At 33.3% G+C, this 15,195-nt stretch overlaps 1 long non-coding RNA gene across 6 annotated transcripts in view; it reads right to left on the bottom strand.

The window, feature by feature from the left end:
* Positions 1–1,272: 1,272 nt before the first annotated feature.
* LOC144244894 (uncharacterized) overlaps positions 1,273–15,195 on the bottom strand; it is a 41,452-nt gene continuing 27,529 nt past the window's right edge. For 2 of the 6 annotated variants that reach the window (XR_013339095.1, XR_013339099.1), the window contains 2 exons: positions 7,024–7,167; positions 1,273–1,374 (listed from right to left, as the gene is read on the bottom strand). This is a non-coding gene — a long non-coding RNA (uncharacterized LOC144244894). Of the gene's footprint in view, positions 1,375–6,255; positions 6,381–7,019; positions 7,168–15,195 lie in introns of those variants that run through there. The other 4 variants (XR_013339096.1, XR_013339097.1, XR_013339100.1 and 1 more) reach the window with 4 other exon arrangements.

The raw sequence follows: 15,195 nt of genomic DNA on the forward strand, positions 1-15,195 counted from the left end.
AAAGTATTATGTACTCTGTTCTTTTATATTTTATAAAAGAACAAGAATTTCCTTTTAGCTTATTGATGGCAGTTTTCAAGCATAAAATTTTAAAAAATTGCTACATTTAATAATTATGCTCATATTCATCAACAATTTAAAAACACTTTTAAAAATTATTTATGCTACCTAAACTATTAGTCAATTCAGAATAAGGGTAAGAATTTTATAAACATATGAGTCTGTTTCCTTAACAGTCAAATAACTGATCTTTAGAAATCAAATTTTGATAAGCAAACTACATTATGAATACTGTAAGATTAGAAATTAGATCTCATTTGGGCCTGGGAAGGAGAAATTAACTAAGAAATTCTATAATTGTAAGTAACAGCTGCACAGTCAATATTTAATCACTATATTGTGAGACAGTTCAGTAGTGGAAGACAGGATTAACATATTGCTTTAAAACATTCCATTACTTTCTGCATCTGTTTACTGATAATAAAAGACACAGCTGTTCTAAACGAAACACACCAACAGGTGTAAAGTGCCAATTTGGCATTTTACATAAAAGTTACTCCTCATTTCCGTTTGGAATACTCTAAAATTATACTCTAAGTACAGCTACCAATAACTTAAAGAATTTTTTATATTAACTTGGATTATTCTAGTCATTGAGGAAAAGATACGGTTCTTTCTTCATGAATTCAAGATTATTTTTAAACAATACACATCCTGAACTAATTATAATTGCCCCAGATGTTTTCCATAAAAATGGTCACACATCTGAACAGGGTTTCTTTAGCAACTGTTCTATATCAAATTTACTGCAATGAGCATCAAAATTATGAAATAACACTGTATCGGTTTGTTAGGTTTAAGCTACAAATGATAATGAAGCTTGATTTTATAATTTATTTTGACAGTATTCAGCTAATCTGTAGGGGTATATATTTAATCCAAGGCCACATAAGGAAATTTAGTATTTTTATAATAAATTCTCAATAATCACTCCCTAAAGCAAGTCAGAGTAACCAAAGTTTGTGAATACCACATAACATTAACCAAATAGTTTTCAAATTTTTTGTTTGCTTGTTTTTAAATCATATGCCATAATCAACTTAAAATATCCCAAGTAAAAGAACTAACTTTATTCTAGGAATTTAATAAACCTGGCTAATTAATTTTTAGATTTTATAAATTATAACAGTGATGTTATGGGACAATTACAAAATCAATGTCAATGAAAATATTAACATATTAGTGATAAGAAAGAACACTGAAATATTTTAATTTGGCTATTATATTTACTTTAATATGTGAAACTTGGAGAGGAAATGTTAAGGTAGGATATCAAAGGACTCCAAAGCGTTCTGGTCTCTTTCTTTTCTTTTCCTAAAATAAAGACATTTGTCAAATTAGCTTTAGAAAAAGAGGTTCACTAACATTTGCAAATACTTAAAAGAGTTCTTGAGACTATGTCTGTATTTTGAGATATACACCTGAGGGAAAACATAGAAGATATATACATTTTAATTATTTAATATTATATTAAGCATTCAGATCTTCCCCCAATAGTTCCATTTCCTTGTTGGATCAGGTACAAATCCCAAAAAAAATACTCTACAGCTTTGCCATTAAGTGTCCTCGGCCAGGTCATTTAGTTACAACACCTTTAAGGTCCTTCTGGAAGCAAGTTATGCTCAGTGAAAATTCTATTTGTTAGCTGCTTAAGTTTTGAAAAGAAACACAGGAAGTAAATTTTTAGATCAAAAGAATAAAGAAAAACATCAATTTTACTGTGGAATCTAATAAATCTTAACTCTGTCTATAATGTGGTAAAATCATGTTACTGTAGAAACACACCATGGGACTTTCTGAGTCAAAGTATACAGTCAATAATCCAAATCAATCCATATCAATTTCATATGATAATGAAATTTGGAAGTTGTTTATATAGATTTCATAAGGCTCTCAGTCTTCATAAATGTAATTACTGCATATAATGATTTATCTAAGCTATCTTAATCTTTCTCATATTTAATTATCAAGAAAGGAGTTTATTATTTGGAATTGCACAGTAGTACATGCTGTGGTATACTGACTACAAAAGTACAATGTATACCTTAAAGGATTTTTAAATGCTGTTCGCATACAAGATTATGTTAAATTGTTTAATTTTAATAATTTTAATTATAATAGTCTAATAATTACATATTTATTTTACATTCTTATGTTCATAAGGAATGGTGGGCCCACCAGTTTGTGTTATTAAAACAAGCAGTTGAGGTAGATATAAGAGAAAAACTATGAGAGGAAAGAAACAATATGAGAGGAAAGAAACAAATAGAGCCTCTCTTAGAAAACTGAGATTTTAAAGTACTTGCTAAAGCAGAAAATTCAATTAATTCAGTGAATAATAAGACAAAAGGGTGACCTACAGACAAAATCGCTTGTCAATTCATTAAAGATAGTAAGAATAACAGTTTAATGTCTTAAAAAGAATCAGCCTTTAAAGAAATTACAGGATAAGTGTTTCTAACAATGAAAAACTACTGAATTTTAAAAAGCCATACTGCATAAATTTATCAAATTTCTATATTAAACTCTGGACTCTTTTTCTCATATATATAGGTATGGGGAGAATCATGAGATACTGGCATGGGGGTTACATTACAGAGTGTTTGAGTAGCCTCTGCATTTCACCAACAATCAAGCAGAGAGTTTACAGCCATGGCTTGAAAAATTTTAGGATGGTAAGAAATCAATAAATTTTCCAAATCTCTTTCATAATTTAACAACCTTACTGCATGTATCTCCTACTTCAGTCTTAAAAACTTATATATTTGCTTCAATATTAGTAACAAATACATAATTAGAATATGTTCAAATGAGTTTTAATAAAATGGTATGTTAAGACTAGCAAAGTTCAACTTTTTTGTTCTATAAAATTTCTTTTAAAATATCCCTAAGTATTGATTGTTATTTCTAAAACTACGATGTGGTTATTCATTGGTGAATTCTGAAGGCATTATTAAGTGTACCTAGTGTACTTTCCTTCCACCTACTATGCCATTATTTCTTCAGATGAAGTAAAAATTTTTCTTCCTATTCATTGTCTGTTTTTCAAAGACTCAAAAGTTTGCATCAATATATGTGAAATCCATGTAGAGTAATACATAGGGGACTTCATTTAGGAAGGGTATATTAGAAGCTTAACTTAAATGCGTGGAATGAATTCTGCCTTTCCTTTACTTGAGATGTGAAGAGGGCTTAAAAAGGAAACAGACTGAGGTACATATAGTTTATGTCAGATTACCTCCAATCTCTAGTGAAAATAGTAAATTACAAAATACTGCTTATAAATACCTTTCAAAAAGTTACATATGGTATATATCACCTTGTTTTACATCCCAAAACAAAAGCTGTGTCTTTGTTTTCACTGAAAATTTAAACAAATAGCTTTATTGCTACCATATTAGCAATTTAGTATCTGATTTCAATGTTGATTACCCTATCAGTTAATACTGATTAACGGTAAAGGAAATTTAATTATGCTTCAATTGTTATAATTAAATAAAATAAGACACTCATAAATATTATAAATACAGACTACTGATGCATATTAATAAAAAACTATTTTAAGTAGTAAATATGTAAGTTTTAAAGAACTAGAATTTCATTGTTAAGTACCTAGTATCAGGAGAGGCCAAAATATTTCCTACTGAAAAATCAAAAGGGATTTTTAAATTGTTCTATGACTGTGCCATTTGAAATTTTCCAGGTTAAAATCATATAAAGTAAAAACAGAGAGGAAGGTAAACCATAAGAGACTCTTAAATACAGAAAACAAACTGAGGATTGTTGGAGGGGCATTGGGTAGGGAGATGAGCTAAATGTGTGGTGGGCATTAAGGAGGGGACTTGTTGGGAGGAGCTGTGTGTGTTATATGTAAGTGATGAATCACTAAATTCTACTCCTGAAAACATTATTACACTATATGTTAACTAAGTTGGATTTAAATAAAAGGAAAAAAATAAGAGAAAGCATGACATAACAAAAAAAAAAAAAGAAAGAAAAGAAAACTATAGGGTTGCTATTATGATGCACTCATGTAAATATTTTTACAATCATCAACTTTTTTGATGTGGATTGGTCTGCTGATCATAGAGTAATGCCTCCCCTTTACCAAACTGTAGTACCAAGATGAACTCAGGTGTCCTGACAGGTATTTACTGATAGCTTTCTAAGGGCCTATTTTGTGCCAACGCTGCTCCAAATACTGTAATAAAGATTCTTCCGACCAAATAGATTATGGATAAATACAATACTGAGCGTTTATTACTTCTGTAGACAGAACAATGAATAATGTTATGAATTATGTTATGTTATTATAATTATGTTCATAATTATGTTATGAATATTAGTGTAGCTGAAAGTTTGGTTGATGTAAAATATTTTGCCCTGATGCTGATACGTGGCCATAATTTAGTGAAAATATGTTTATGTTCTTACATATTTGTTAATATATAATGCCTTTAAATTTTTTTAATGTTTATTTATTTTTTAGTGAGAGAGAGCATAAGTGGCAGAGGAACAGAGAGAGAGAGGGGGAGATACAGAATCCGAAGCAGGCTCTAGGCACTTAGCTGTCAGCACAGAGCCCAATGTGGGCCTCAAACTCCTGAACCGTGAGATCATGACCTGAGCTGAAGTCGGATGCTTAACTGACTGAGCAACCCAGGTGCCCCAATATATAATGCCTTTTACAATTCAAAACAGATCATCCTCCACTAAAATCTTTCTATATTAATACCTATGATTCTTCATAAAGTATATGCTTAATTTTTAAATTAATAAGTTGATTGTAATGACATGGATGGAGCTACAGTTATGCTAAGTGAAATAAGTCAGTAAAAGAAAGACAAATACCATATGATTTCACTCATATGTGGAATTTAAGAAACAAAACAAATGAGCAAAGGGAAAGAGAGAGAGAGAGAGAGAAGCCAAGAGACAGATTCTTAACTAAAGAGAACACACTGATGGTTACCAAAGGGGATGTGGGTTGGGGGCTGGATGAAATAGGTTATGGGGATTTAGGAGTGCACTTGTAATGAGCACCAGGTGTTGTATGGAATTATTGAATCACTATATTGTACACCTGGAATTAATATTATGCTATGTCTTAACTAAGTGAAATTTAAATTAAAAAACTTTAGGGGTGCTTGGGTGGCTCACTTGGTTAAGTGTCTGGCTCTCAGTTTCGGCTCAGGCCATGATCTCCTCATGGTTTCATGAGTTCGAGCCCCATGTCAGGCACTGTGCTGACAGCATGGAGCTGGCTTGAGATTTTCTCTCTCCCTCTCTTTCTACCTACCCCCTACTCCATTTATGCTGTCTCTCTCTCTCAAAATAAATAAATAAAACAAAAAAACTTTAAAAAAAGCAATTAAAAATATAAACTCGATGTCCTATGTGACATGCACAAACTGGAAGATCATCAATGCATTAGTTTCGGTGTCAAAGGGAGGGAAAGGAGACAGATTAAGAGAGAGAGAGAGAGATAGACAGATGGAGGCAACAGACACAGACCTTGGAGTAAACTTTTTTTGTTTGGTCATCTCTGCATACATTTCAAATCCTTATGATAGTACAGTTTGGGAAAGTAGAGTTCAGTATGGAGCTGTTGGCTTAAATTCAGATTGGCCTGCCTAGTTCCACTTTCTTTTTTTTTTTTTTTTTAACATTTATTTATTATTGAGAGACAGAGGGAGACAGTATGAGCATGGGAGGAGCAGAGAGAAAGGGAGACACAGAATCAGAAGCAGGCTTCAGGCGCTGAGCTGTCACTACAGAGCCTGACGTGGGGTTTGAACTCACAAACCAGGAGATCATGACCTGAGCCGAGTCAGCTACTTAACCAACTGAGCCACCCAGGCGCCCCCAGGTCCATTTTCAAGAGAGTATTCAGGTGAGTGTAACAACACTGTGAATCAAGGCTTTTGTGATACTATGAAGCCAAAACAAAACAAAACAAAAAAACAATAAAGAAATACAAAGGTATAAGGCTGCAACTGTTAACTTTAACCTTGTTAAATTAGTTCCTAAAAACATTCTCTTGTTCTCAGACATTTCCTATATAAAAAGTAGATGTTATAAATTAACATGACTTTTATGTAAAAAGAGACTTTAATGCTCTATAGTCATTAAAATAGGGGCACCTAAGTGGCTCAGTTGGTTAAGTCTCCCACTTCAGCTCACATCATGATCTCACCGTTTGTGGCTTCGTGCCCTGCGCTGGGCTCCTGTGCTGACATCTCAGAGCCTGGAGCCTGCTTCAGATTCTGTGTTTCCCTCTGTCTCTGCCCCTTCCCTGCTCATGCTCTGTGTCTCTTTCACTGTCAAAAATAAATAAACCTTAAAAAAATTAAAGTCATTAAAATAGTTTTCCTTTATATAATAGATTAATTTATTTTTTAATGTTTATTTTTGAGTCAGAGAGAACAGGCACAGGGGAGGCACAAAGAGAGACGGAGACACAGAATCTGTCGCAGGCTCCAGGCTCTGAGCTGTCAGCACAGAACCAGACACAGGGCTCAAAACATGAGCTGTGAGATCATGACCTGAGCCAAAGATGGATGTTTAACCCGCTGAGTCACCCAGGTGCCCTGTATATTAATTTATTTAGCAAAGTTTCATAATTCAAAGGTAAATGCCTTTTCCATTTCAAATGATACTTAAATGAATAAAATTTGTATCAGAAAGCTAAACTCAAAATATGTCCAATTTCAGAAAAATTTATTCATAGGGGGCTGATTCAAACATAGAGCTAAAGCAAAACACATTTATTCTAGACATTGGACCTGTGTTATAGAAAACATTTTTATACTTGAAAAAACACCTTTAATACAATTCTAAATGTAAAATTTTTTATAACTATCACCATTGAAATCAGTAGCTTTCATAAAGGGTTTGAAGTGCATAGAAAACATATTAATAACCATTAATATCAATGGTTTATATATAAACATTATTGCTTACCTTGTCGATGTTGACTTCTTGGACTGATAATAAAAGATAATTCAGATATCAAATAATATTAAATATTGGCAGGTAGTAGGTCCAATTTTAAAAACTGGAAGATGCGGGATGGGTTAAATAGATGATGGGCATTAAGGAGGGCACCTGTTGGGATGAGCAGTGGGTGTTGAAAGTGATGAATTGCTAAATTCTATTCCTGAAATCATTATTACACTATATGTTAACTAACTTGGACTTACATTAAAAAAAGAATAAAAAAATAAAAACTGGAAGAAATACATCAATATTTATACAAGCAATCTAAGCTGTTCCTTATAGTAGCTATCATTATTGAGCACTAATTATGTGTGCCAAGCACTGTGTACATAAGTCTTTACATGGATTATTTGTAACCTTTAGATCATCTCTGTAAGACTGGCATTTTCCAAATTTTATAAATAAGATGACCATGTGATTAACTGACAAAATTGTACATTTCTGAGAATAAAGGCAAAAAGTGTAGTTATGCTGGGAGTACAGGTGTTCTAGGGAAACTACAATACATGGTCACCATACCAATGAAGAAACTGCCTCAGACAGACTCATTCAAAATACATTCAATGGACATTTATTGAACAAATTTTGCACAGTGTGTTAGTTAATGAGGATGATGCCTTGAATTTGCAGAGCAAGCAACTGTCATATTTGCTTTTGAAGCCTCACCTCCAACCACTATATATACTACCTACAACTCATAAATAATTTGTATCTCTAAGGCTTTATATTTTTCCAAACATTTTCATGTTCATATTCTCTTTGATTTTAAAGCTATACTTATATATTACCTATTCACTTCAACTAATAACTCTTATGCTTAAAAAGTCCTCTTAGAAGTTTGATATGCATTTTTATTTTCTATGAGTTTTGATCTAGTTTGACATTATATATATATAATTTAATACCACCTTGAACTTACTTTGAAACATAGTATGAGATAGGATTCTAAGCTTTTTTGTCCAAATTAATAATATAATGCCTAAATATGGTTCTGAATAATCTATTACTTAACCAATGATTTACACTTGCTATTTCATTCTCACAGGTTCAATCTGAGTCACCAATTTAATCCCACTGATATCTGCCTAATCACATTTTATTAATTTATCATCTCATCTACTGAAACTATGTTATTACGTGGCTCTACCACTCTTTCTATACTTGCTATTTTTGCCTATTTATTTTTGCAGATTAAAGTTTGAATCAAGAAAATCACATTTCAAGAAAAAAACAAAAACTGAAAAACAATTTGAGAGAAAAAGATAGTCGTAAGAATGAATGGTAAACACAGAAGCTGATAAAATGTTGGTTAATTTAACAACTGTTACAACATTACTAAGTTTTGTGTTAAAATACTGAAACAAATTCTAGATAAAATATTTTAACAAGAAACTGCCTTGGCAGCTCTGTGGGTAAAATTAAATTTATCTAATTCAGGGAGAGGAGAGATGCTGACTAATTTTTTTAAAAAAAATTTACAGTCCAGAATATATTTTAAACATTTAAAAGTAACCATTAAAAATAAAAAACAACAAGGGCACCTGGGTGGCTCAGTCGTTTAAGCATCAAACTTTGGCTCAGGTCATGATCTTACAGTTCGTGAATTTAAGCCCCACGTTGGGCTCTGTGCTGACAGCTAGCTCAGAGTCTGGAGCCTGCTTCAGAGTCTGTGTCTCCCTGTCTCTCTGATCCTCCCTTGCTCATGCTGTCTCTCTCTCTCTCAGAAAGAAATAAAACATTAAAAATTAATTTAAAAATTAAAAAAATAAAAAACAAACACCAAGAACAACCAAACAAAAAACAGAAATAAAGCCCATGGCTTCCAAACTAAGGGAGACTGAAAAGGGGAAAGTATATTTTATTCTTTCAAATAGAAAGCATTAATTGAGGGAATGAACACACATATACATAAGCAAAACAAAAAGTATATAAGAATATGATGGCAATATATTCAAATAGATCATTAATCCTAATAAATGTAATTATTTATTTTTTTTTAATTTTTTAAATGTTTATTTTTGAGAGAGAGAAAGAGACAGCATGAACAGAAGATAGGAGAGAGAGAGAGAGAGAGAGAGAGAGAGAGAGAGTCACAGAATCCGAAGCAGACTCCAGGCTCTGAGCTGTCAGCACAGAGCTTGATGTTGGGCTCAAACTCACAAACTGCAAGATTATGACCTGAGCCAAAGTCAGATGCTTAACCTACTAAGCCACCCAAGTGCCCCATAAATGTAATTATTTAAATTCATCCATTAGCAAACAATATAATATTGTCGAGGAGATGCACAGCTATATTCTTAATACTGCTAAAAGACTGGAGATAGAGAGAAACCATGCTACCGTCTGATTTTAATCTTCTATACAAAATAATTTAAGTATAAGATGGTACAGATGCTTTTCTAAAATATTATTATCCCCTCTCTCCTCACCAAAACACTATCACCCAAAGTGAATATAAAGATCTCCCAGCCTCACTGGGTTTCCAAAATGCTGGTAGCCAGGTTTACCCTTTAAGAAGGAAATTAAAATAGTCTTCCTTGGGAATATGACTAGCCCAAAGAAAAGACCTGAATTCTGCCCTGGTCCCCAAAGGAACAGTTGTCAAATAACCATTTAACAAAGACTTCAATAAACAAGTTTCAGCCAACCAGCAATTACAATGTCTCTTATTCTTAGTATATCTTTAATGTCTCTTATTCTTAGTAAACAGGCAGCCAAAGAAGATTATCTGAGAAAAGACACTAACATAAAAGACTGAACTGAAAAACTAACTCAGAAAGAGTTAGTTAGAAAAGCAACTCAGAAAGAACAAAGGGATATGAAACCTTCAAAAGAACTCACATTGCCTAAGAAGAAAGCAGCTCATTAATATATTATTGATGGAAGTGCAAAACGGTACACCCCCCTATTGATAGAGTTTGGCTTGATCTAACAAAATTTTAAATGTATTTACCCTTTGACCCAGAGTTTCTATTTCAAGGATCCATCCTGAATATATATCTCACCAGTAAAAAAACAACATATGCACAAAGTTATTCACTGAGGCATTATTTATAATAACAAAGACCAGAACATAACAAATAAACACATTAGGGTACGAGTTGAATAAATTGTAAAATCTCCATATAATAAAATGCAGACATAAAAAAGAGTGAGGAAACTCTCTATGTGCTAATTTGGAGCCATTTCCACAATATATTGTTAAATGATAAAAAGCAAGAAGGAATACAAGGTTGTCTCAAGAAACAAAAAAAAAAGTTCACATAAAGAACCTAATCTTATACTTAAAAGAGCTAGAAAAAAAAAAAAAGAATAAAGCCCAAAGCTAGTACAAAGAGGGAATAATAAATATTACAATAGAAATAAATGAAATAGACACTAAAAAAAATAGAAAAGATTAGTGAAACCAGAAGCTGGTTCTTTGAAAAGATAAGCAAAATTTATAAACCTTTAGCACTATTCATCAAGAAAAATGAGAGAAAACTCAAATAAATAAAATCAGAAATGAAGGAGAAATAACAACTGACACCACAGAAATACACAGAACTGTAAGAGAATACTATAGAAAATTAAATGCCAACAAATTAGACAATCTAAAGGAAATTAATAAATTCCTAAAAACAGATCTTCCAATTACTGAAACAGGAAGAAATAGAAAATTTGAACAGATTATAAGAAATGATTTTGAAATGATTATAAGAAATGAAATTGAACTGGCAATTAAAAAACTATCAATAGTAAAAAATCCAGTATCAGATGGTTTCACAGGCGAATTCTACCAAACATTTAAAGAGCTAATACCTACTCTACTCAAACTATTCCAAAAATAGAAGAGGAAGGAAAACTTCCAAACTCATTCTACAAAACCAGCATTACCCTGATACCAAAACCAGACAAAGACACTATGAAAAGCTGATATCTCTAATGAACAAAGATGCAAAAATTCTCAACAAAATACTTGCAAACCAAATTCAACAATACATTAAAAAAAAAAATCATTCACCATGGGGCGCCTGGGTGGCTTAGTCGGCTAAGCTTCCGACTTTCGCTTAGGTCATGATCTCACGGTTCGTGGGTTAGAGCCCCGCGTCAGGCTCTGTGCTGACTGCTAGCTCAGAGCCTGGAGCCTGTTTCGGAGTCTGTGACTCCTTCTCTCTCTGACCCTCTCCTGCTCACGCTGTCTCTCTCTCTCTCTCTCTCTCCTAGAAATAAATAAAAAACATTAAAAAATTTAAAAAAAAATCATTCACCATGGGGCGCCTGGGTGGCTTAGTCGGCTAAGCTTCCGACTTTCGCTTAGGTCATGATCTCACGGTTCGTGGGTTAGAGCCCCGCGTCAGGCTCTGTGCTGACTGCTAGCTCAGAGCCTGGAGCCTGTTTCGGAGTCTGTGACTCCTTCTCTCTCTGACCCTCTCCTGCTCACGCTGTCTCTCTCTCTCTCTCTCTCCTAGAAATAAATAAAAAACATTAAAAAATTAAAAAAAAAATCATTCACCATAATCAAACTAGAGTTATTCCAGGGATGCAAAGGTGGTTTAATATTCACAAATCAATTGATGTGATATGTCACATAAAAAAAGTACTTGCCAAATATAACATCCATTCATGATAAAAACTCTCAATAATTTGGGTCTAGAGGGAACATACCTCAGTATAATAAAGGTCATATAGAAAAAACCTCACAGCTAGCATCATCCTCAATGGTAAAAAATTGAATTCTTTTCCTTTAAGAACAAAAACAAGACATGGATGTCCACTCTCACCACTTTTATTCAACTCAATACTAGAAGTCCTACTTGTAGCAATCAAACAAGAAAAAGAAATAAAAAGAATTCATACTAGGGCACTTGGATGGCTCAGTTGGGTAAGCATGCAACTCCTGGTTTTGGCTCAGATCGTGATTGTGCAGTTCATAAGTTTGAGCCCTGCATTAGGCTCTGTGCTGACAGTGCAGAGCCAGTTGGGATTTTCTTTCTTCCCCTCCTCCACTGTGCACTTTCTCTCTCTCAAAAATAAATAAATAAATAAATAAATACATAAATAAATAAATAAATAAACTAACTTAAAAAAAAATCCCTACTGGTAAAAAGTAAGTAAAACAGTCACTATTTGCAGATAACATGATATTATACATAGAAAATCCTAAAGACCACCAAAAAACTATTAGAACTAATAAATTAATTCAGTAAAGTCACAGAATATAAAATTAATAGATAGAATTTTGTTGCTTTTCTATACATTAATAATGAAGTAGCAGAAAGAGAAATTAAGAAAACAATCCCATTTACAATTGCCCCAAAAAGAATAAAATACCTAGGAAAAACTTAACCAAGGAGGTGAAAGACCTGTACTTCGAAAACTGTAAAACATTAATGAAAGAAATTAGAGATGATACAAATTGAATAATAATTCACACTAACAGATGGGAAGAATACTGTTACAATGTTCACACTATCCAAAGCAAACTATATTCAATGCAATGCCCAACAAAATACCAACAGCATTCTTTACAAAACTAGAACAAATAAAAACTAACATTTGTATAGAACTATAAAAGACACTGAATACACAAAGCAATCTTGAGAAAGAAGAACAAAACTGGAAGTATTACAATCCCAGATTTTGAGATATACTAGAAAGCTATAGTAACCAAAACAATACAGTACTGTAACAAAACAGACACATAGATCAATGGAACAGACAGAAAGCCCAGAAATAAATCCATGATTATATGGTGAACTGATCTATGACAAAGGAGGCAAGAATATACAGTGGGGCAAAGACAATGTCTTCAATAAATGGTGTTGGGAAAACTGGACAGTTACATGCAAAAGAATGAAATTGGATCATTTTCTTATGGCATACATGAAAATAAATTCAAAATTGATTAAAGACCTAAATGTGAGACCTGAAGCCATAAAACTTTTAGAAAAAAAAACATAGGTAGTAATCTCTTTGACACAGGCCTTTGCAACATTTTTCTAGATGTCCCCTCAGGCAACGGAAACAAAAGCAAGAATAAACTACTGGAGGGGCGCCTGGGTGGCTTAGTTGGTTAAGCGTCCGACTTTTGCTTATGTCATGATCTCGCGGTTCGTGGGTTTGAGCCCCGCGTCGGGCTCTGTGCTGACTGTCAGCTCAGAGCCTGGAGCCTGTTTCAGTCTGTGACTCCCTCTCTCTCTGATCCTCCCCTGCTCACGCTGTCTCTCTCTCTCTCTCTCCTAGAAATAAATAAAACATAAAAAAAAAAAAGAATAAACTACTGGAACTACACCAAAATGAAAAGCTTTTGCAAGCAAAGGAAACCATCAAGAAATGAAAAGTGATCTACTAAATGGGAGAAAATACTCACAGAAGATATATCTGATAAATGACTAATATCCCCAAAATACAAAGAACTTCTACAACTCAACATCAAAATTACAAATAATGTAATTCAAAATTGGGCAGAGGACCTGAATAGACATTTTTCCAAAGAACATATACAGATGACCCAAAAGACACATGAAAATATGCTATCACTACTCATCTGGGAAATCTAAATCTGGACCACAATGAGATATTACCTTATACCTGTCAGAATGACTAGAATCAAAAAGACAAAAAATAACTAGTGTTGGTGAGGATGTGGAGAAAGAGAAACACTTGTACACCATCAGTGGGAATATAAATTGGTGGAGCCACTATGGAATTCAGTATGGAGGTTCCTCAAAAAATTAAAAATAGAAATATCATATAATCCAGTAATTCCACTAGGAGGTATTTACCCAAAGGAGAAAAAAACCCCACTAATTAAAAAAGACATATATATACCCCGATGTTTAAAGTAGCATTATCTACAATAGCCAAGGATGCAAGCAACCCAAGTGCCAATGAATGCATAACGAAGATGTGGTAAACACACACACACACACACACACACACACACACACACACACACTACTTAGCCACTAAAAATGTGAGATCTTACCATTTATGACAACATGGATTAAGGATATTATACTAAGCGAAATAAGTCAAATAAAGAAATACCATTTAATTTCACTTCTATGAAGAATCTAAAAATAAAATAAATGAAAAAGTAACAACAAGAAAAGAACTCTTTTTTAAAAGCTTATTTTTGGGGTGCCTGAGTGACTCAGTTGGTTAAGCGTCCGACTTCAGCTCAGGTCATGATCTCGCTGTTCGTAGGTTCGAGCCCCGTGTCGGGCTCTGTGCTGACAGCTAGCTCAGAGCCTGGAGCCTGTTTCAGATTCTGTATCTCCCTCTCTCTCTCTGACCCTTCCTTGCTCACACTGTCTGTCTGTCTCTCAGAAATAAATAAAACATTAAAAAAATTTTTTTAACTAAAAAATAAATAAAAGCTTATTTTTATTTATTTTGAGAGAGAATGCAAGCAGGGGAGGGGCAGAGAGAGTGGGAAGGAGAGAGAATCCCAAGCAAGCCCTGCGCTGTTAACATGGAGCCTGACATGGGGCTCAAACCCATGAACTATAAGATTATGTCCTGAGCCGAAACCAAGAGTTGGATGCCTAACTGACTGAGCCACCCAGGTGCCCTCAAAACTTTCTTTTAAATACAGAGCACAAACTAGTGGTTGTCGGAGGGGAGCTGGGTAGATGGATGGGTGAAATAGATAAAGGGGAGTAAGAGGTACAAATCTGCAGTTATAAAATAAAGAAGTCATGGAGATGAAAAATACAGCATAGAAAATACAGTCAAAATTATTATAATAATGTATGGTGACAAATGGTGACTATGCTTTTCATGGTAAGCAATATACAGAATTATTGAATCAATAAGTTGTATACTTGAAACTAATATATGTATATTATACTTCAATTAAAAAAAACAAGGTGTAGAACAGTGAATAAAATATGCTGCCTTTTACTCAGAAAGTAGGAATAAATTACATAGATGTATGTATGTATACATGTATTTGGGTATTTTTGCAAAGAGAAACAATGGAAATATACAAACTAATAAAAATGATTCTTTATAACAATGTGTATAGGAATAGAATGGTGGAGGGGAGGGGATGGAAGTAAGACTTCCTTAAATATACTTTTTAATTTAGGTTTTGACTTTGAACATTAAAAAATGTTTTATATAGCTTAAAATAAAATTAAACTGTGA

This window comes from Crocuta crocuta, unplaced genomic scaffold, assembly GCF_008692635.1.
Source record: "Crocuta crocuta isolate KB4526 unplaced genomic scaffold, BGI_CrCroc_1.0 scaffold38, whole genome shotgun sequence".
Classification (NCBI taxonomy): Eukaryota; Metazoa; Chordata; class Mammalia; order Carnivora; family Hyaenidae; genus Crocuta; species Crocuta crocuta.